At 41.5% G+C, this 23700-nt stretch overlaps 1 protein-coding gene across 3 annotated transcripts in view; it reads left to right on the top strand.

Moving 5' to 3' along the window:
• znf536 (zinc finger protein 536) overlaps positions 1-23700 on the top strand; it is a 207071-nt gene that overhangs the window by 27466 nt on the left and 155905 nt on the right. For all 3 annotated transcript variants that reach the window (XM_026378871.1, XM_026378870.1, XM_026378873.1), the window contains exon 3: positions 13878-13986. The gene's annotated coding sequence lies outside the window, so the exon portion shown is untranslated. The remainder of the gene's footprint in view (positions 1-13877; positions 13987-23700) is intronic.

Genomic DNA, 23700 nt, shown 5'->3' with positions numbered 1-23700 from the left:
TGAATGTTATCAACTAATAAATGAAGAGGTATTATTATGGATTAACCAGCTGTCAGTACATATTACGCACGCCCCAGCTGCTGTTTTTGTTCCACACCAAGTCACCATAGTAACACAGACCTTTGACCCAATTGTTGTATTAATTCATATGCCATCATATTCACGTTTGAGAGTTTGTCCAACAAACCTGCAGACAGCAGCATCAAATTCAGAAAAAAAGCTGTTTAAAATATGTTGTTTTGTTAGTGGAGAATGGTACAATAACTGCATCAGCTTGAATATCAGCTTGAATGAAGAATGTGCAGTTGCAGGTATTTAGACTTTTACTTTTAATTAGTAATATTGGGTTTGTGCACTTTTATGACACTACACAATACTGCATCAGCAACAATACTTAACTAATATAATACAATATGACACAACACTGGGGTCATTCTGCTGCATTATGTGCAGTTGTAGTACTTTTAGCAGACACTGATTTTTAATAATATCTTTTGATAATTTCAATTAGGTATCCAGAACTTTAATTTGTAATAAATTACTTTTATAATCTGTTATTACTACTTAGAATAATCTGAATGATTTTTTTTTCCATTTATAAAAAAGCTATTCCATATTCTATCTTTACATATCAAAAGGTTTGTTGCAATCATGCACTAGATAAAAGATATTTAGACACTTCTCCATTCTTTTCATGCTGTGTACTATCAAATTATAACATTTTTATGTGCATTCCAGGAATGATAAAGTATAATTTACTTTTCTGGTGCACCCACACATCACCAGCCTGGCTTCTAGTTCTTGATAGTGATTTTCTACATTTGCCAGCATGCCTTTTATTAGCCCCCAGAGAAAGGGTGTGAATTTCTTGCTTCTTGCATTTCTAGTATTATAATAGGTATAGGTGTGTAGCCTGCTAATTTGTGAACACTGGGTTGTGTTTCTTATTGCAGCTTTTACTCAAACCCAAATTCAATTCTTGGCGATGCTGCACCAAAACCTGACACTGATTCCACCGCTGAAAGTATCAAGCTGATCGCAGGCAGTATGTTTGCGTTAGGATGTTTTTTTCCCTTAAGAGAACAGAAAAAAAAAAAACAAAAAAAAAACACAAGGTGCATGGGTGGTGGGTGAAGAGGGGTCAATTTCCCCACAGTTTCCTCTTGAATGTTGCTGGGTTAAGATTGTCACTGCTGTGTGGTGCTCTGCCCTGCTGGTATAAATAGGATATGATTGGCATCACAGCAGAAAAAAAAACTCTCTCTCACTCTGTCTCTCTCTTTATCTCTCTCTTTCTCTGACAGCCTTCATTTGCTGGAGGAGTGGCAGACTTGGTGGGAGTTAATGATTATAATTATTTAGCTTTTTTTTTTACATTGTGGGATAATTATTTAAGAGGTTCGTGTAGTCATTGTTGTAATCAGTAAAGAGAGATTACAGAAAATCCGCATGCCAACAGATGGCACTTGGCTGTTGTTGTTGCTTCATATTAAACCCAGTGCGGTACAGTCGGTAGCAGACAGACAGGAGTGAAGGGACAATCAAAAAGGGGCCAAATTATAAAACAGTTATTTCCGTCATCATAAATCAATTTATCATATCACTTGAACCCAAAGAAGAAATCAAAAGTAGTTTGAATTGTGTGTGTCAGCTATCACTGACACACTCTTGTTCCCAAAGTGGTGTTTTATTTTGGTGGGGTATATAGTGGATTTACAAAAAAAAAAAAAAAAGTTCTTCAACAAAGCAAACTCATCAAACAGAATTTCATAAAAGAAGCTGTGACCCTGTGACTTTATCTATTAAAACCACAGCGGAGGATCATGGTTGTTCACACGCAACCTAATTCACAAAGAAGGTCAGTGTTTGCTAGCTCCGCTCCTCTGGGACACCGGCCGCTCTAGCCACCTCCTGCCTGGACTGTGAGCTGACGCCACTTTCACTTTGACTCCACAGTTGTGGATTACTTCTGTTGTTTTTCTTGTTTGTTTGTTTTTGTTCGATCTACATCTATTTATGTATTCCTTGACAAGTGAGAAAGAAACAGATAAATACAAAGTGAGGCGTGGGCACTTGCTATCCGAGGTCGGGAGCAAGACGAACACCAAGGCTGCTGGCCTACATTCCTGACTAATTGTATAATTGGAAAAGCTCTCCAAATGAGCAAGCAAGCCCCCCCAACCCCACCACCCCTCTCACCCCCCTTTCACTAACCATCTCCCCCCTTACTCACTTAACAAACCCCCACCCACTCACACACCCACACTCACACACACACACACATGCACGCCCTTCAAAGCAAATCACAAAAGAGCATTTTGGGAATAATAATAATTTCAAAAAGCGTCCATTATTAATCCCACACAGTGGCATCCCTGGCAGCAGCAGCTAGGCTGGTTACCACACGATGCACACATACACAAATTTAAAGAGTACAAGTATTAAATAAAGTTAAAACTATTATGTCCAAAATGAAACATCGCAAATTCTTTCTCATATGTTGGATACGAGACCACCTGTAACGTTTTGATTCTATCAATCCGTTAGCTGTACCTGCTTATCTTGGTGGAGTTGTAAAAGGGTGGGTGTCCTAGCTGACATGGCCCATGACATGGGCGGGGTGCGCCCTGGATAGCCCACCAGTCTATCACAGGGCTGCCACATGGTTGTCACGCTCAGGTACAAGCCCTGAAACCTTCTTGCTGTGAAGTGACAGCGCTGAGCCCTACATCAGTGTGCTGCCCGTCATTAGTGCTTTGATAGATTTGGGGCCATGTGGGCAAAATCCAGGCTGAAGAGGGTAAGATATACTTATATTGCAGTGCCTCAAATGGGGTATACTCTTTTATGAATTTGAAGTCTTAAGTCTAAAATGAAAATTGTATTTTCTGGTTATGACTTGATCAACGTTTCTTCAGGCAGCTCCTCGAGAGCCATGAATAACAAACAAACTGAACTTCAGGTGTAAAATGTCCCTTTAAAAAAGTTCAACAAATGTTGAGAAAGTTGAAAAGCATTCATGTGAACTTTTTTGTTGTCACAAGAAAATAGTATAATGGCCAATGAGGGCTGAACTACCTGTGTACTTTGTTGGTGCTCGTATTTTACAGTTAGCACTGGAGCTCATGGTCAAATTGGATTTCCTGATTTATGGTCCCTGCCACGCGCCATTCATTTCCATGGCTACTGAGAGAGGGATGGACACAGGGGGGAGGATTTCTGAGGTTGACAGCAGTGTCTAACGGGATTGCGGGGTGCCGTTAAAACGAAGCTGTTAATTAATGCTATTGATCAGAAAAAAAGCCAAATGTGATTTGCATACAGCCCAACTGATCAATGCATTAACCGATTTTTTTTCCTCTCCCTCCACTGAAATCTGATTTCCTGAGTTTTAAAAGTGAGAGAGAGAGTTCAGACTAATGTGGATCGATTGGGCCTCTCTCAGACAAGAATACAAAGCATTTTATTAGCTGTTGAAGGGTGAAACATAGCAGGGCAGAAGACACGGTCGCACGTTGGATTATGTATTTATGTCTCATTTTGACAACTGCCATGTTCTGCCTTTACGTATTTCGTAAAACTGTTATCGACATTGTCACATCCCACTTCTTATAGTGAACAGAAAACATGGTAATAAGGTGATATTTCCGCAGGGCCAAACAAAATCTGTTTTTATAAAAGGCAACAACGTAGAAAACATAACACCTATGACAATAACAACAGGGGCATGAAAAGAGAAAACAAAAAAAACAAAAACAGGTGTTAAAAAAGCAATATGTTGTTTCTTTTTTTTCCCCCCCAGCTTTTTCTTTCCCTCGCTGTCAAGAGCAGCTTATTATAGTGTATTGATTTATAAAGCTTTAAATGTGATCCTCCATGTCCAAGTCAAGGGCATGGAGCGAAAGAGAAAGAAAGCGAAGAAGAAAGGAGGAGGCAGGAGCGGTGCAAGAGAAGGGAGAAGGAGCAACGAAAGAACGAAACAGGCGTCTGGAGACGGATAGAGATAGAAAGAGTGTCCACGACATGGGGAAGTGGCAGCGAGGCATTTTTAGAGCTGCTCTGGAACACAAAAGGGTAATTGTTTTAGCCCAGATGTTGCTTTCGCACAACAAGCAGGATACAATGTTCCTACTGAGCTGATGAGCCCAATCAGTGAAATGATTAAAAATTGATTTTGTCCCTGTAATTACAGTATGTAAACTACTTAGCCGGGATTGCAAAGGAAGTGATTTTCTAATTACGTATATACTCTGGTGTCTAATGATTGGTTTTTTGAAGTAATGAAGAGAGGGTCCTAACGACTCCACTGTGTTCTGTTGTTGAAGGGAGAAGGCAAGGGAAGGGGAGTGTGTGTGTGTGTGTGTATGTGTGTGATGGGGGTGTGGGGTGGGGGATGAGAGAGAGCATCGTTAGGGCAAGACAGCAGGCTTGGATACAAAAGGGGGATAAAAATTGAACTTTTGCCAGCCAGTTGCTAGCACGCTAACACGGGGCCCTGTGTTCGTTTGCATGGGATCTGGAAAGCTAAATGGAGGCTGTGACTTCTCATGGGGGTCGCCAGGCCTTAACCAGCCCTGGCAATCTGGACCCTGCAATTAAAACCTCATGGGGGTTAGGGGATTCAGGACATCGCACATGCATAGAAGAATTAACATCCGCACAGGCCACAAGCACATCCACAGAAACAGGGCCTTGTGCTCTGTCTCTGCACGTATTTCACCAAGAAAAAAAAACTATTTCCCACAATGTTGAACTGGTCCTACATTTTACCCATGCCCAAAAATTACTCTCAGGGGCTCTGGTCTTCAATAACCATCAGCATCATAAAGTCTCCGCTCTCTCTGGTGATCTACATTTACGCTACACTCAACTGGCAGTTTCTTAGCCACAACAGCTAAAATTGTAATATCATGTTTGTCCACTCTTTGTGCTGAATCATCTCTTTGTATAATTTAACAACAGAACAGAGATATTGCTGGTATTGAGCCTTTACACTTATTGCTATAAGTGGGATGGACAAAGCAATAGAGATACCTGTCAATATAAAAACACTTGTATCTTCTAACACAATTATACAGTTGAGTTAGGACCTCTAGACAGCACTCTGAGCTGAGTCTATGCTATAGCATTTACTCTTCCATACCTCTTGTCCGTATCGAAGAACAAAAACCGTCATGTTTCCACATTGCAATTGATCAGTTATGACTGTTGTTATGATGAGAGGTCTGACAGACTGCCATACCCATGGAACCAAGCAGTGACACACCCAGTGCATCAGTAAGTGACGCCAAAGGGGTATCTTAAAGTCGGAAGTGTCATTATGTGCCGCTGTGGAATGAGAACATGTTGGACAGCCGTATTCATGCCCCGCTGGAACATTTCATTGAGTCTGGATCAAAGAAATCGTAGATTGCTTTTAAAATAATTGCAACAAATTTAACTCATATGCAAAAACAAGGTGGCAGCAGGGCTCTGTAAAGATACAGTATATCTGCATTATTAGATAATCATCAACCCAAACACGAGTGATGTGGGATGGCATCTGGTCCAATCTTCACTTAGTTCTGCCAAATCATACATTGTTTGAAAGCACAATCTCATGCTGTTTTCTATCTAATCCTCTTCTCGTTCTATTTTCAGGCTAGTGCACATAAAAAAGTGTATTTTTGTCAGATCCACTTGTGGGGAAGCATCTCATTCCCTGTCCGTCCTCTCTGTCCTCTCTTCTTCGTCTCTTTTCCCGTCAACCGTGACTTGATGAGGCATCAAAGACACAACCTTTGACTTGAGTCGTAAATTAGAGTCAACCATTGAGTCCGGTACACAGTGTTATTGTGGCGAGGCATCGAGACAACCAAAGAGTCACTCTATAAGGCAGGGAATATAGAGATAAACTTACAGGGTCGCAGAGCACATAAAGAGCACATAAATCATACCACACAGAATGAGTCACCGCCTCAACAGCGACTCTGCTCTCCCCTTCTTCTTCTCCTCTTAACATATCTACCAAAGCTAAACATATTCTCCTTATCTTCTGTTCAATATTCAATATTTAATTATGACTTTATTCAATTATTTTTTCAAATATTTTTTTTTTTCTTGAGAAATAAAAGGACGTGAGTTAAGCCTCTGATTATTGGGAGGGAAAGATCTGTGGTTTTTAGTTCCTTGGGAACATTAATAAGTGACAGAAAGCTAGATTAAGAAAGCTGGGATGCAGCTAGAAAGAAAAACGACAAAGCTTTGAAATTCTGCCAGTATCACCAACTGCACTCTTCTGACACAGCTGATTGTAAGAGAAGCTGATAGCGCAGCCGGCGTATGCCTTTAATAATTCATTTAGTTAGGCTATGATCTATCATTTTGTACCTTTTGACATGCGATATTGAAATTTAATATTGCATCAATACAAATGATGTATTGCCAGTCGTCGGGAGAAAGGATCTGGATTGCAAAAAGATCTCTGCAAATGTCTTTTCACTCCCCTCTCTCTCTCATGGCTTTTCAAAGCTTCATTGTACTCAAGTAGAAAGGCATAAGAGAAACATCTGTCTTTTTCCCCCCCTTTACTCCCAGCTTTGATACGTGTGTTTTAAAAACTGACAACTTAAAACACTCAGGGAGAAAGTCTCCTGCTCAAACCAGAGTCAAGAGAGGCTTGGAAAGAAAAAAAACGGGTGGGGTGTTGGGGGGTGGAAGTAAGTAGAAGAGGAAACATGACAGCAGTGGCTGAGGGAGACGTCACGCGTTGTAGAGATCTCTGACATGACTCTGTAGTGCGGTGAAATCCCACAGGCGATATTAGGGCTATGAGAGGGAGCACTGAGGGAACTAAAGGCTGCTGTTGTGGTGTCAGTCTAGCCTGGCTCCCAGACTGCATCATGTATGCAGTCTGCTCAGTGAGATAGGGATGCACCGATAGCAACCCTGGCTCATGTCAGTCTGAAGTAGATTATATGTGTCAGAGGATTTCCCCACCACTAAACACTGCTACTAAAGGAGACAAGCCAAAAAATAAAATAATAATCATAATAAAAAAAAGAAAAAGAAGAGGAGATTTTTTACATTCTCACAAATGAATGATGAAGACAGATGAACTCAATACAGAATTTGGTCTCAGGCACTTCTTACTGTAATACGCACCATTTGTGAAAGCAAAAGTTTGTACACGTGACTGCAAATCTTTATTCTGAATCCAAAGTCACTGGTTAGGTTCACCCTCTTTGATGTTATCACTCCATTCAGTGGTCTCTAGCTGTTGTCATCAGCGCTGTAGGAAAGCAAGTAGGTCCCTGCTGTGCCTGCCAGTAGGTTCAGTAGGTCATTATCATGCGATATCATGTGTCAAACATCCAATGTCATGGTTACAATGTTAAATGCAGAGTAACAGTTTGCTTAGCTTTAGCGACAAAACGACTTGAGACACAAAAGGGTTGGGTAGATTTAGGGAGCAGATTGTGGTTTGAATTACAGTAACGTTTTGACTACACTGACCAATAGTTTAACACAGGAAACAAACCGTCTCTCCCACCCCGACCTCCACCCTACACAGAGACTGTTGCTTTTATATCAAGTGTCACTCTCGCTTCTGTCACATTTAGCATGGCCTCTAGCTTTAGATAGATAATTACCACATTGATGATAACTGCCTTCTGGAATACTGGTAGAGGTCAGGTATCCCACTGAACCATCACTGGGGGTATGATAATGACTGATAATGACCACTCAGTGGATGGATTACACTTTTTGTGTTTCTTTGGTTAAGGTTAGGGAGAGGTTGTGGTTTTGGTTAAATGTAAATAAACATGTTGTATCTGGGCCTTCTGAATTCAAATCTCAGTATTTACTATAAAAACTTCTAACCTGTTGACACTAAATAATCTTCCAGTAGTTGTTTGTTCCGATCAGACGTAGGAATTAATTTGGAATTAATCTTGGTAAAAAGCATATGGCTTGATGATTGCAGATGATAGATGATGATGCTGGTGATGCTGACAGCGACAAAAATGATTACAACAGTATAAAGCACGTTCGTTACGGTCACAAAAGTGAATTCAAACATATTTGGCTAAGAAATCCAAACGTTTACAGCTCTGACGTGCTTCCACTATAGGTGTAAAATATATTTCAACAGACAGATCAAAGTGACCCAGTGTGTCTCAGCATTGACTATGACATCTTTTTTCACAGGACTTTGGGTGAATCAGAGATGCTGACCTGCTATTTTGTGTGCACATCCGTGTCACTCTTGTTCCAGAGAACTGATGAGTGTGTGCGCCTGTGTCATTAACGACACGTTTGTGTCTGTGTATTTGCATTTTTACCACTGATATACGGATGTCAATTAAACAGGGGAAGGAAAAAACAGCTTAGGTGACGATCCCTGCATGCATTTGTGGGCTATTTATAACAGCCCCTCTCTCTGATTTCCTCATGGCCTCATGCTCCTCTAAAACAACACTTTCACGCACAGCATTTGATTTGCTGATTGCATTGTTTTATGTATTTCTTTAACCATTTCTAATGTAAAAACAGAATATTCCCGCTAATTCTTTCATCACTTCCGAGAATGTCGACCTTTAGCTGTGCCCTGCTTTGAACATCTAGAAAATCTGCCATGCATGTAGGTGTCTGGATATGTTAACAGTGGGAAAGAGAGACACGGTGAGAGAGAGAATTAGGTTCAGTTGGGAGGTGCCTTGGGTTGCGCTGGGTCATGGTGCGCCTCCCTGCTCTCTGCCTTATGTCAAGGCTTTATTATTTCACCTGCCAAGGTCCTGACCTGCTATACCCGGAATTTACCTTTCTTACACTTTCCACAAAACAGATTTGGATCAAACAGCCTGTTGAAAATCTGTGTAACTGACCGCTACATGCATTGTCGCGTTGAAAGGATTAATTGATTGGTCTAACAACAGAGGTGATTGATTAATTGTTAAAGTGTTTGTCATTCATCAAGAAAAAAAAAAAAAGAATCTTAAACCTTCAAAATTGAAGCTTTTGTTTGTAGAGCACCTTTTAAATACAGAAACAATCCAAAGTGGTTTGAACAATTAGAACTTTAAATGTGCTAAACTTTACAAAGTCAATATAAAAACACACACTGGGGGCCAAAATATGATCTTAAATTATTATTACTGAATATTGAAATTATTTACAGATGATTGTCAATAATGATTTTCATTGTTTTGTGAATAGTAGTAAGACATTACACTCAGGCAGCTTTTCTGCTCATTCTGGTTAACTCTTAGCTGCCACCTCAGTTTGTCTTTGGTCGCTTGCAGACCATTTCTTCCTTCATCTTTTCTTTCCTTCATTCCCTCATCCCTTCCTTTCCTTGCCTCAGGGGTGCGTTTGGCAGGTCAACACCTCAGCGTGTGGGGCACCATGGGCCAGATGACCTTTGTCTGTCATTGTTTTGCTCCTCACACCTCACCCAGGGAGAAGGGGAAGGAGCTTAGTGCCTTACACCTGCCACTGCTTTACTGTGCTGGATGTTGGCATGGGGTGATTTTAGTGGAAGAAAGACATTGAGTCTTAGATAGTTTGCGTGTATAGCCAACAGTTGGTAAATATTACACAGCCTTGAGAGTGGGTGCACACCGCATCATGTGCGCTGTGTTTACAGTGGATTGAACCTCTGATGGCCCTCATAGTAGCGTCTGCTCTGAGCTACACTCAACCAGGTTGAAAGGAACCCAAACAAGCAGCTGCAATGAAGCAAAAGTGATGTTAGATTCCAAATGTGATTTGCATTCTCACATGCGGCATTGAAAGATAAATCAAACACACCTCGAGTGAATGAGGGGACGAAGATGAAATGAAATACCCAAATACTGCCTCCACCGGGGCCTGATTGAGTTCAGGTGGCTGGAAAGTGTCTCACCCAGGGCTAGTTGTCAGTGAAGGATCTGCTGTCTTCTCATCTCTGTGTGCTGCAGGGCTAACTTGTGAACATCGGGTGTGTCGCTTTGACGGATGTTTGTGTGCCTCCTGTGTTGTGGGGGGACGGGCCGTTGACACACTTCATATTTCAACAGCAAGGTCTAAGGAAGAAATGAAGATTGATGTGGAAAAATGGCGTGGCAACCCATCGCCCCTTCGATACATATATTATCATTTACACGAGTGTGACACCTTTGTGCATGCCTTTATATCTGTATATATGCATGCATGGGCATGATTCAAGGCGCCGCACATATTCTTGTGTAAACGTGTGTGTATTTTTTGAGGAGGGGGGGGTCATTATAGACATGTGATATAATTGCATTTGATCTCCAAATAAACAGAGAATCAGTCCATCTCCTTGGTGGAGATGGCAGATGTGATGGACGAGCGCATTAGTGGCGAGGACAACATTAGATTTGCTCAAAATTATTGATCTTTTGTTTGTGAGCCAAGTCGGCGATAAATAACAGTGCATGGGAGATGTGACTCATTATCACCATGCCAAAAGCCCGACAGACCTCTGTCAAAACACCCCCCCACCCACCCCTTCCTTCTTCCTTTCATCTCCGTCACTACAAACCAATTTAATCTGTTTTTAATCCTTCCCTCTTTTCTGTTGCCGGTGCCTTTAATACGAGGCCTCACTGTCACTATCTGATTCGCTTAAAATTTTAATCCCACACTGATAACCCTGTATTATTACATATTCCCACACACACACACATACTCACACAGAGGCAGCAGGACACTCACACATAAATACACATATACACACACAAATATGTACACACACACACACACACGTTTAGTGGCTCTCTCAGTGTTTTATTCCTTTTTACCTTCTTAGTGAAGAAAAAATCCTGTTATCACACAATGGGTAATTTATATCCATTACCAGCGTTTTCAATCCTTTTCAGTGCGGCTGTCACTGCCTTTGGCACACTCGTGATTAATGTGATCTAATAATAGTCTGCCATTATATTTCCTTTAGTAAAACATGTACCAACATCCTATTCAGCTCCACGAAATTCATTGCCCCTTAAAATATTTTTCCCCTTTTTCGTTTGAAAGACAAGATTGCTGTTTTTTTTTCCCTCCATCTCGTTGCCTCCCAGGAGGTGATTATTTGTTGGGTGGTGGGGTCGGTGTGTGTGTGTGGTGTGGAAGGCAGAGGGTTAGCGATGGCACTTCCCCTATGCTATTTTCAGACACTTATGAGGATGATGAAAGATGCTGTGATTGAATGCGGTTGTACGCGTTTATGTCTGCAGGTTGGTTATGGGTGTACGGGGTCATCACGGTGGTGGGATACGATGGCAGGATACGATGGCAGCAGCGTTGTTGTTGGCCATGTAGAGGTTGAACAGCTTCAGTTTGTTCTAGAAACAGTAAAACATGCACAAGTTTCGCACATTATTTCTAATTCATAAAAATTCGATACAGTCTGGTTTAGTAGTAAAAGCAATACATGTTCAGAATGATTACTGTATCTGCCCCCTCATCAAACCCCCCTCATCAAAAATATGTTCTGTTATTTCCCTTTTGTCTAAGTAGTAAGAAGGTAGTGTGGGATGGGTGATGGAGAGGGAAGATGCTCTCCAAGGAATGTGCATAGGATTAGGTGTGTGTGTGTGTGTGTGTGTGTTACTGGGGAGGTGGTCCAGCAGTGGGCTCTGTTCCCTCCCAGCCGGACACCCTGAGCCAGTCTGCCACTTATGGGGCACGTTTCAGACGGGGCGGTGCCAACGCTTGCACACACACACACACACACACACAAACACACACATACTGAAGTTGGGCGTGCACATACACACTCGCACACACACATGGTCCTGGCTCCTTCCCACAAAGAGGGTTAACCCTTACTGGGTACTTAGACTTGTATCCAGGATGAACAGGTGGTCCCACAAAACATGGGCATCTATTTCCTCCTGACTTATCCCAGTGTGTGTGTGTTTGTGTGTGTGTGTGTGTGTGTGTGCGACGAGGGAGGGGTAAACAGAGAGAGATGGGGCTAGAGAGAAAAAAGAGTTCACATGACGTGTGTGGCGTTAGTACACCTTTTGTATGTGTGGTGGCTGGTGTACAGAGCAGCTTGTGGAGGATCCCACTGCTGTGTGGAATTGACATCAGATGGCTGTCCTTACAAGAACGATATTACATCCAACTTCCATTTAGCAAGGGACGTCTAATATATCTGTGCCGTGTCAACATTTGTTTGTGTGTGTGTTCATCGGCACCTGACCCAAGAATCTGACCACATCAAACACAGCTGTCAACACTTTTCTTCTCCTGCTTTTCTCCCTGTTTTATTATTTTTTTTCCCTCTTGAATCCCTTCATCCGGGATACTTCCATTAAAGATAACTTGTATTGAGCCACATCTTATTCCCCTCCATCTGCCTTTCCCCTTCTGTCTCAAGTGATCCCTTCCCAGAAGAGAAAATCGAAGGTAAACCACTTCTATGGCAAAAAACGTTGCGCTCCACTTTGAATGTTTTAAATATCACCCTCTGATGGATGCAAGGTCGTGATGTAGCTGCTTGGGTATAACACATCAGACTCGCAAAGTGACACATTTATCACCTGACCACTCTTATAATGAAAGTTACACTGAACATCTGGCTGTCAAAACACGTGGCTGAGACCTTTTTCACATCAGAGCAGCACTTTTTTATTCTTTCCTTTCCGTTTATTCTTTTATGAGTATTCTGTGGCTCAGCCCCTCCCTGACCGAGAGACACGTGAAATAGACATTTAGGAAAATATGAGTAAATAAGCAAAGAGAGAGGAAAAAGGAGCAGAGGAGATAAACATAAACAGAGCAGAGAAAAGAGAAGTTTCTCTCTGACTCAGCGGGTTTTAGTAAAGTCTGATTAAACGAGGTGGGAAACCGCTTGGGCTAGTAAATAACAGAGGTGTCAAAATATTGCTTAATGACCTGGATGTCTACTGCATTAAATAATGTAGCTGTACATTTATGCAGCTGTTTTTTTTCTTTTTGTTGTTGTTCTTTAAAAAAAAAAAAGATATATTTAAATGTATAATAATTACCACCAGTATATGAAGTACAGTTTAACAGAAACAGGATTTGAATGTGTGTGAGGAGCCTTTATTGATCCTTAAGAGTGTGTTATATAGTCTACTTCTTTGAATTTAACAAAAAAAAAGTGTTGGACTTAAACATATCATTTTCCATATATGATTAGCCAGAATTATTTTCTTTATCCATTTGTAAAATCTAATTGAAAATACTGGGCTGGACAATAACGCTTTTCTTCACAGTTAAATCACGATGGTATATTGTGATGAGTTTGTACAGTTTTGATAATCTTATTTATTACATTGGAATAGACGCTTTTTATTGTCCAAAACCATGTGTGAGTCAGACCACTGGCTGACATCTTTATTCATTAACATAAAATACTCTAGGCCACAGTTTTTTTTTTTTTTTGCATCTCACTGCAGGACTAAACTGAATAAATATCTGTTCATCTGTGACAGTTCCACAGTGCACAATGCAACAACTGTTTGACTCAGTGTAGCCAGAAAAGTAGAGTATGAAGCCTTCTATATAGTTAGCTTTTTTAAAACGTGTTTTTGTGTCATTTCCAATTTGAAAAAGGCTCAGACTGAGAAAAAATTAAAATGGCAAATAGATACGCACACAAAAAATGTATTGAAAGGTTTAAAGCGCAAAATAAAGACAAGTTGGTGGACAAACAGGAAGAGCATGAGAGAGTGAGCTGGAAGTAATCAGAGGTTACAGTCAGGTGCTCAGCAGTCGATTTACTTTCCCCATCTCTTTCCAGGAGGGAAACCCCTTCTTGAGGAGGCGATGCTAGAAGCACGGGGATGAGGGAGGGAAGGGGAGCAGTGGTGGTGAACTCAGCGCATTCCTTATTTTCTCTCTCTGGTTCTCTCTTTCAGGGCTCCCTGATCAGTGCTGACCAGAAGAGGGACTGAAGCTGATGCTGGCGTAACGGGGCTAAGCACACCGTCACGCTGTCTGAGAAACGATCCCCACCCATTGTCTGAGGTGACTCAGGGCTTTGAGGGGAAAAGGAAGTGTGTGTGGGAGGGGACAGGGTGCGGGAATATGTGGTGGGATTGAGAGGTTGAGAGCAAGCGAAATTAGATTTGGGGTTGAAAGGAAGGTAGATGGTATAATTAGTTGTAAAAGTACTCAAGGAGAAGGAAAAGGAAGGAAGGACACTAGGAAGCAAGGCAGGAAGGGAGAAAAGAAAGCAGAAATATGGGCCTCTGAACGAGCCAGTGCCGCAGGTTAGCAGCTCATGAGGCTCATCAGCTATGATACAATCTGTGTGGGGTGATGATGACGATCACTGTGATAACAAGGATGATCATGATAATGACACACACACACACACACACACACATACACACAGCAGTTTTGCTTGGACATCCATTATATGTGGACGCACAGAGGGCCTGCATTGGCATATCAACAGATAATTCCTGTTTAATCCCATCAGTTATCTGTTTTAGCAGGGTTACTCTGTCTATCTTTAAGTCCAAGCCGTCTGCCTCTTGTGTCATTCTTCTGTCTCTTCGTTTACCGCACAGAAGCTGTGTAGTGAACATGATCTATATACAATAGATACGCATGTGCATGACTAAACCTACACTTGAGGGCTGCAGGGACAGGAGGAGAAGAGGAGTGCAAAAGGTGCAACAGAGGCCTCGGTAGGCATGATGTACGATTAGAACTTCAGAAACCTCTGCAGCAATGTCTGTTAGGACAGACTGGAAAGAAAATCCTGCAGGCTTGTGTGACCGAGGCCTGATGCTCTGACATGCTCCAAAGCTGCAAGGTTAGTTCACATGGTAGCTATTTCTTGTCCTGATGTGGAAATGCCTTTAACATCATATCAGGAATATCTAGCCAAGGTGCGGATGAACATGTTACAATCGTCTGTTAATGGCAGGGTTTAATACATGTAGCCAAGATAGTGATTTATTTCAGTTGATATTAAAGTGTGGATTGACTGTGATGCCGGAGTCGGTGAGTGCTTCTTTTCTCAGAGCACCTTCTCTCATCCTTTCCATCACCAAATTTGGATGCAGACACTAAATGGTAATACAGATGTAAGTGGAAGGATACATGTATGTATCTTCTGTATGTAGAAGTGTGTGTGTGGTTGTAAAGTAAGGCATTATGGCAGAAAAATGTCTGAATAATTTAGCGCTCACATTATTTTCTAATGACATTCTTTGGAATCTGACTGCGTCACTCTAACAAATGCATATGTCAGAAAGTTCAGGGGATTTTGTAGGGCGCCTGTGAACAGTGAGTGATGGCAACCAGCCGACTCACAGCTCCCTCTTGTCTACCAACAGCTCCATGTGAGCCCAGTGCACCATCTTCCTTCTCAGAACTAACGCCGCGGTGAATCGAAACAAAAAGGCCACATATTTTATTTATGTGTCAAAAGTGCGGTTAAAGGAGCGTAGGAAGGAGGGAGCGGGGCGTATCACTCTATCCGTCGGTTGATATCATTCCATCCATGCGGATCAATTCTCCCAGACAGAGGCAGATGAGAAAGGAGCGTGCACAAGGAGGAGGAGGGAGGGAAATAAGGAGAGCTGAAATGGTGGTCGTATTGATTTGTCAAAGAAATACAGCGTTGCGTGTTTTGCTTAAATGTTCACATAAACCTGAGCTGTCAGAGGTGGGCAAGCATATACTGACATTTTGCCAAATGTGGATTGTGGATTTTCTGCTTGGCTTAGCTGTACATAGTCTTATCCATCAACTTCATGTGGAAACAAGCAAAGTGGCCCCTCTCTGCTCAAACCTGTGTGCCACACTGTGCATCAAAGTCCCTAGTGTAGTATAAAAAAACTTTCTCAATTGTCCACTTACTAGCATTTTCTGTAAGTTTCAACTGCATGAATGTATGTTTCCTTAGCTGTTTCGTTGCTCTCTCTCTTTTATGATATCATGTTTGTAGCCTACCATCACTATAGGAAATCTATACTAATGCAACATACATGGTTTGTGAGAAGAATGGAGCACAGAGCAATGTTCTTCCAGGGAACTGTACTATACAACAAGCACATTCACTGGTAGGTGAAATCAGAGTCCTGCACTAGGCTGGGTACCCTCAAATGTTGAATAACAGCTAAAAAAACAACTGATAGGAAATTGCACCAATTATTCCATAACCTTTACCTTTTGTTAGGGGTAATAAGGGGTTGGGTTGTATGAGTAGTACCATAACCATAGTGGACCTTGAAAGTCAACCAAACCTGTTGCATTCTTTCAGCTTTTAAACTTTACTTAAAGCAGAACTGCAGAACATGACACATACTAACCATATGTTTCCACAATATCCAGGCCAAATCCCTCCTTATTCTGTTTTTTAAACATTGCATGTGCTCTTTAGACTCATCGCGATCCTGTGTTGTGAAGACATGCTGCAGCCTCGAGTGGAAAGAAAAACTAGATATAACCTCAATTAAGACCACCCACGCAAATTTAGCTGACCGTGGTGAAACTCTCACATCTTAGAAATGACTAAGACAGCAACTTTGTGTTTAATTGGTTCAAGGAATCTGCCAGAGATCCTGTCATGTCTATCCACTATCAAAAAATGTAGCGAGTCCCATATTTGACCATGATAGAATAGAGAAAAGCCCTCTACCACTCTGTAACTGCATACCTGGCACAAGGACAAGAGATGAAGGAGGTAGGGGGTTGAAATTAAAGAGCATTTAAAGAAAACTGAAGAAAAGAACAGAGAGTGTGCACAGAGCCATAAAAGGGATAGTTTAACCATTGATCGAGAGCAGTGGTGGAAAAGGCAGCTGTAAATCAATTTTATCTTGGAGCAGCTAAAGAGTGTTTTCTAATGAGGTTAATGCCACATAATGGCTAAATTCCTCTGCTTAAAAGATGCCCTCAAGGTGGTGGCTAGAGATAGATGTCACTGTGGAAAGCTTAACACCTCAATATTCAACACCAAGCAGAGGGATGACTTCTTCTGTCAAGGAGTTTGTATGTGTAATAGTATTAAACCTTTTCCTTAGAAGGTTTCCAGGGCTTATTATATCATCCATTAAACCTTTGTCTAGACAGTCTTATCTCTAAACAGATACATTTGTGCCCAAGACTGGGCATTTTTCAAATGTATTTTAATTCATTCTGTAGTTGTGGGCGATCATATTACACTTAAACACTCATGTTCAAGAAAGCCAACAATCCTATTCGAACCACGTTAGCAGGTTTTGGAACATCTGTTAACTATGCAGCAGACAGGGTAGCATGTCGAGTCAGAATGGTCTGGGTCCTGCCATTAAAAAGACAAACTGACCCAGCACTAATAGATTATGAATCAAGTTGACCTCTGGCAAATAGTAGTGTTTATGAAATCCATTATGTTATGGGAGATGAGGCCTGAGTGGTGGAGAGCAGAGGGTTTAGCAGTGGCAGCAAAACAAACACCCCTCTCTGCACGACATCCACAGTCACACAGGTTTTTCCAAATACACATGTTCTGTTGCCAAATCATGTAGCGTGTGCACAAGGGTTTAACTAAAATGGGCTTCTAAAGGCCAGTGTAGTTTATTCCTTATAGAGTAGCTAATAAGCAATTCTGTTCCACTCTTTCGACATGTCTGTTATCCAAAGCTCACACAAGTCTGGGTTATCATGACAACAGGGTAAGTAAAGTACCTTGTTGTCCCTATTCCCAGACAAATGATTCAGATCTTCTTGGGGTTACCTGCATTATTCCCAGTCCAGATAGAAATATGTAATCATATCTATCCAATCCTATTTTTTTGGTCTGCCCTGGGGTCCCTACCAGTGTGAATCTCCTCCACAAAGAGGTGGTCAACAGACAACCTGATTAGACATCAGAAAAAGCCTCCAGTCAGGGGGTAATGAAACCAAAAAAAAAAAAAAACCCCAAAACAAAACAGATACAAAATCCTGAGGTCAGTAAACTGGATTATTCACTGCTCAGCTCTATCAATACAGTTTTCATAGTGAACATTTTCAAGAATCCAATTGTACATTTGTAGAAGTAAAAGTAACTACAATTGCAACTCTGGTTTTTGAGGCCCACAGTTACCAACCCATGCTTTTGACTGTGAGAGATGTCACATTAGAATTACATTAGTTTCTGTAACGTTATAGAACAGCAGAATTTCAAAAAGCAGTTGGAATTATGTAATTGTCACGAAATCAAGATCTGAGGTTTTTTTTAAAGACCGTCATTCTTCTTTGTCTCGACCAGGCACAGATATGAGGAGTCGAGTAGCTTAAGAGTAGTCCGCTGTGGAATGAACTGTGTGGATGGGTTAGGATTAGGTCTAGAACGTTGTTTCCAAACCAGAGCTTGTCCAAACGATGTGCAAAACATAATACAGCACAATCAAACATCAATTACTGGTGATTCATCAGCTTACATCTTTGTTTTTACAGTTTCCTCTCTGGAAAATGTAGAAAGGAAGAAGTAGATGTTACAAATAACAACCTCAACTGATACGAGCAGGGATTCCCAAAGCATCCAGTATCAAGTCTTATCACAAGTTAGCTAGCTAGCATGTCATCAGATGCAGACATGCTGGAATATTATATTACACAAATTACATTAGATAGTAATGGAAGCAAAAGGAATCCTCTTTGTCTTTAGCAGGAGTGATCTGAGGAGTCCGTAAGCTGTAAACTAGACTCCACCGTAATGTTGTTGACGGAAAGCAGCTCGCAATCAGCAAGTGTCTCCCCGTGATGTGGAGACACTTTGGGGCATTACATTATAGCAGAGCCTTGGAGGTCTCTGGTGATGTCAAATAGAGTTTATGATTTTACCATATTAAGGGGTTGTGAATCATATCCATCATGGTGGTGATGGATATCGCACTGATGCCGGCTATCTTAAATTGCAATTTGTCCAACATTGACAATATGTATATCAATACTAACTGTGCTCACTCACTACCAACAGTGGAACGGCAATTATGTACTGTAATACAGTGCCTTCAAATGACTCTGATGTGTGTGTGAAAGAATTGAGTACAACCAGCGTGCAGCATGAAACTTAAGGAAAGTTCATCTCCACAGACATCTAGCATTGATCACTGGGGCCCTAAAGCTATTATCATGATCTAATTAGGTTTAACATAAGTCTGTGTCACGGCCCGGTGCAAGGCTGCCTTGTCCCCAATTCCACACTTTCACAGCATCCCTATTTAAAAATAGCACACAAGTGCCACACATACATGCAGTGAATACTAATAATTTTTTTTCCCACTTACACTTTAATGTCAGGGAGCGGTCTAAACAGGGAGAGATGATGTAATTCACAGGACATGAACCTGAAGTGTGTTTGTAACATCCAAGGTTTCCCTCTTCATCTTAGTGCTCTGACAATCCGTCACAAAGAAATTGGCATAGTTTGTTGAGGAAATACAATACGTGTTGGTGTTTTGCACGCCTCACTGTGTACACACAGTTTTTACTGAAAAGAAACTGCTGCAAAATACACCTCTTTAGTATTATTGGTAGTCCTGAAATAGCCTCTGGGCTGTTGTAATTTTTATAGTGTAATATCTGCTCTCCCTTCTGTTGTGTCTGTAATGTAATGTTTAAATGCTTAAAATGATGCAACATAAAGACTACACTAATTTCAGAGCATTAATCCATTTCTCTTTATTTCTTTGCTGGATATTGCTACATGTATTTATTTGAATCCATAGAGATCTGTATTTGAAAAAGAAAACAAAAAACAAAAAAACAAAACATTGAGGGTGTAACATTGTTAAGGTCTCACAATTCAAAACTTGATCACCAAAACCGACTCCGTAGAATCTCCTCCCCTCTACTCTGTCTAAATGCATTCTCATGAGTTATGGGTCAGAGATGATCTGAATACCCAAGAATTAGAAAGTGTAGAAGGTGAAACATGCAGCCAGTATTAAGAAGACCTTTGAGGTGTCCCCATTAATGCAGCTGTCCAAAAATATTCTATAACAGAATATTATATCATCATATTATAATATATTTTATGTAGCTTATATCTGGGCTAAGGTGCTTTAATACAACTCTGAATTACCTACACTGACACCTTATTCATTTTCAACATGATTAGCGGCAGAGGATGGCTGGCACAGTGGGTGGCTGTGGCCCAGTGCACACACTCATGGGCTCATTACACTACATGCAGGTGTAATGGAATGATCCCCCCCCAACACATACACACATACAAGCTCTTGCATGTACAAACTCAAGAACACGAAAGCTTGCACACACACTGAATACAGTGGGCCCTCTTGGCCTCTTCACAAAGCAACTTTTTTTTTTCAGTGTTGTACAATCTCAGCATCCACTATAGTCTTATTATTTCAGAGCCTGGCTTCAGTCCCCATATAAGGGAAGACAAGTCTAAAAAAAGGTGTTAAGAGGACTCCCCTCCCTCTCCGCTACTCCTGTGTCCTCTGTTATTATGAATAGTAGCGGTAAGAGAGAAAAGCATATACTCATTCGAATCTGTTCATGGTTTCTGAAGGACCACTCTCGCTAGACGAGGGCCATTCCACCCCCCCACCCCCCCCCCTCTTTTGATTGATATGTGAAATCCGTCTCTCCGCAGCTCTAAAGGCAGTCCCTGTGTGCGTCTGAAAGGTGCTCATTGTTGAGTAGAGACCACTTTGTCAAGAAACAATCCTGTTCCCAAGGAAGCTGAGAATGTCTTAAAAAAGATACAGGCCCTTATTGTGTACATTGGGGAACTTTAATTTTGTGTGTGAGGTCATTTTAATCCTGATGATTTTTTTTTTTTTTTTTTTTTTAGTAGCGGTTGTAATTCAATAGATGGTTGCCCTAATGCTCTAAAGAAGGAGCAAAATAAAGGAAGAATAGGAAAAGAATGAAAAACCCACCCACAGGCCCGCTGAACAATCCTAAACTTAAAGTGTCACGGAGAGCAAGGAGGAAGGGTAGAGGCCTTTGTTGATGGACACATTGGGATGTATTTAAGTTCTACAAAGGCGACTCGCTGAATGGAGGGTTGATTTCTGCTACAAGGTTTAAAATGCCTGCTCTAAGGATAGATTGGCATGGGATAAAGTTTGTGTAGGGTAATCTCTTAGGCCACAGACGTTGATATGACTGAACCGCCCAAGACATTGCCTCTGAACTTGTGCCAAAATGGAAAGGCTACAAGCTCCTACACAAACATTCATCATTGACACTGCTAATGTGTATGAATGGTGTCATTTTATAGTTTTCCAACCAAATTTGATCACATTTGACCAATGGCAGATTTGTCAGAAACGTGTTCCTTATCATAACAGACCTCTCAGGCTTATTTGTATTTCCATCTGCACTGCCCGGTTGTTTTGTTGCTGGTTCGCCCTCTGGCCTCTTGTAGGTTTAGACTGGATGTGAGCCTATTAGGCAGACAAGATGAAATGCAAACAGCAACCAGCTGAAAATGTGACCTTCTAAACTGGATACAGTTAATGGATTTGGGCACATTTTTTAGCAAATTAAAACACTAGATAAGCACCGAACTTGTTTTATTTTGTTGCTTTCTTCCAAATGGTATGCTATTGCAGGAGGCTCGCTCAACACCATTGTAGCTAAATGGAAACTGGATCTTGTTTGAGAAACGGCAGGCTGAGACCAAACAGCGTGATTCATAATGGTTATTTATGTACCATGTAGCTGAGACTCAGCGGGGGGCAAAGGCATGGTCTTTACTAAGTACATCTCTTTCTGCTTAGTTTCTCCTCAGTTGGGCTTTCGGCCTGTCTTCCTGATAAATATTGCTCATATGGGTACTGAAAATACATCATCTCTGTGTTTTTGATCATCCCCAAAATAACAAGTGTAGGAGTTTGCTGTTGTCGAGCAAAGAAACGAGGTGCATTCAAACAAGTTTCACTGGTGCGTCGTGTCAGAGGCAGAGAGATGAACATGCAGTTGCTTGGGTTACCTCGAAGTTTGGTGACAGATCCAAATTCCACCAGCTAGCAAACATACAAATAGATATGCCACAGACACGTGCTGCATTCAAATACAACAGTTACAAAAATACGTTGTCCTTCCTTTCCCTCAAGCTGCCCTTTATTTCTTTTCAAACTATCCTCTCCTCCCTCTTTTCCCTCTGTGCTAAGATGCAGAGATCCAAGTGCGCAATGGTGCATTACTAAGGACACCTGCTCTGTTGGTGTGGCCAGGCCGACTATCAGTGGACTTGTGTGTGTGTGTGTGTGTGTGTGTGCGTGCATGCTTTTATTCATTCATCAATTTTTAGGCTGAGCTTGGGACCAGACTTATCAGAAGTGAATCTGTCCATTTATGCATAATGGGCTTTTAATTTTTGTGCCCTGCAACCAGCCTTTGGGCCAAACCTTTCTCACGACTTAAGAAAAGAAACCCATGTCGTCACACTGATTTGAATACTGAAGGAGATCAGATCACAAATGACATTAGCTTTGGAAAATATGAAAGACACAAAGAATTTGCAGCGCTTACCCTCTGGCCTGAAACAGTTCTTTAACCTCTTGTATCACATGACACTCCCTACACCCCCCTGCTCGCCCCCAAAAAAACGAAAAAATATTGCTCAGGGAGAGTTTAAAGCCTATGAGGGCACAATGTTTTCTGTTACATTATAGTGTGTGGCTCTGGAGAGAGAGTCTGAGTGGAAGCGAAAGAAGCAAATGGGGAAAAGGAAAGCTTTGACATTTGAATGAGTTCTGTTCTGTTCACATCCTCTTCTAAACTCCCACCCATGTGCCCTGCACCCCAAACCAACATACAAAAAAAATCTTTTTCACTTAGTATGTAGGTCACATTACAGTGGTGTCTAGCTATTGGACATGGGCTTAGATAACTGTTTGTCGAGTATTAAATGCTTTCGCTGCCTCAGCAGCCTCTGCCACTGGTATTTCTCACACAGTTGTGCAACTGAAAGGAGGCAGTGCCACAGCAGAAATCATGTCGCACACACACACTCACACACACTTTTGAAGCTTTTTATGTATATGTAAGAAAAAAATGAAAAAAAAAAAAAATCTTTTGCATAAAACATTTCACTTTTCTCGTATAAAAGTGCCTTATGTGAAGTTGGCTTCGAAGGCGAGTTAGAGCACCATTTGTAAATGAGGACTGTGGTTGAATAGGAGGTAAACCCATTGACCTGAGGTGCTAACTCAAGCAGATGAATCTTTGCTTTTCTTTCCTCTTATCCCTGTTTGCTTTGGGTGACCTTGCACACCAGCCCTGATGCGATGTGTTCACATAGCCCCAGCCTAATGGCTTAGATAGGCCCCATCGTGGCTAGTACTTTCCACTGAAAACACCCCTCCATGTTCGACCCTTTCCTCCTCAACTGTGCAACCTCCTATTTAAAAAAAAAGAAATGTCCAAACAGAAGCGCGGGGCATGGGAGGACATTACACCTGCTTTTATATCAGCAGGATTCAGACGAGGAGTGAAGTGTTCACTTTAAGCAGAAAGGCAGGAGACAAGAGGGGCTGTACATTTTGTGCCCTCTGTTGTCTTTGCATGAAATGAAAGATGCAAGAAGTGTGTGTGTGTGTGTGTTTGTGAGTTATCCTCCCCTTCCACCGTCCTTTGTATGAAATGAGCCCAGATGGTGATTGATTTTTCAAGTGCTGACATCCCTGCTTGAGAAGCACCCCTCCTTTCCACACACACACACACACACACACACACACACACACACACACACACATACCCTTCTTTGTGCCGAGC

This window comes from Anabas testudineus, chromosome 3, assembly GCF_900324465.2.
Source record: "Anabas testudineus chromosome 3, fAnaTes1.2, whole genome shotgun sequence".
Taxonomy (NCBI): domain Eukaryota; kingdom Metazoa; phylum Chordata; class Actinopteri; order Anabantiformes; family Anabantidae; genus Anabas; species Anabas testudineus.
Note: the sequence above shows the minus strand (reverse complement) of the source record. Positions and strands in the feature narration are given on the sequence as shown.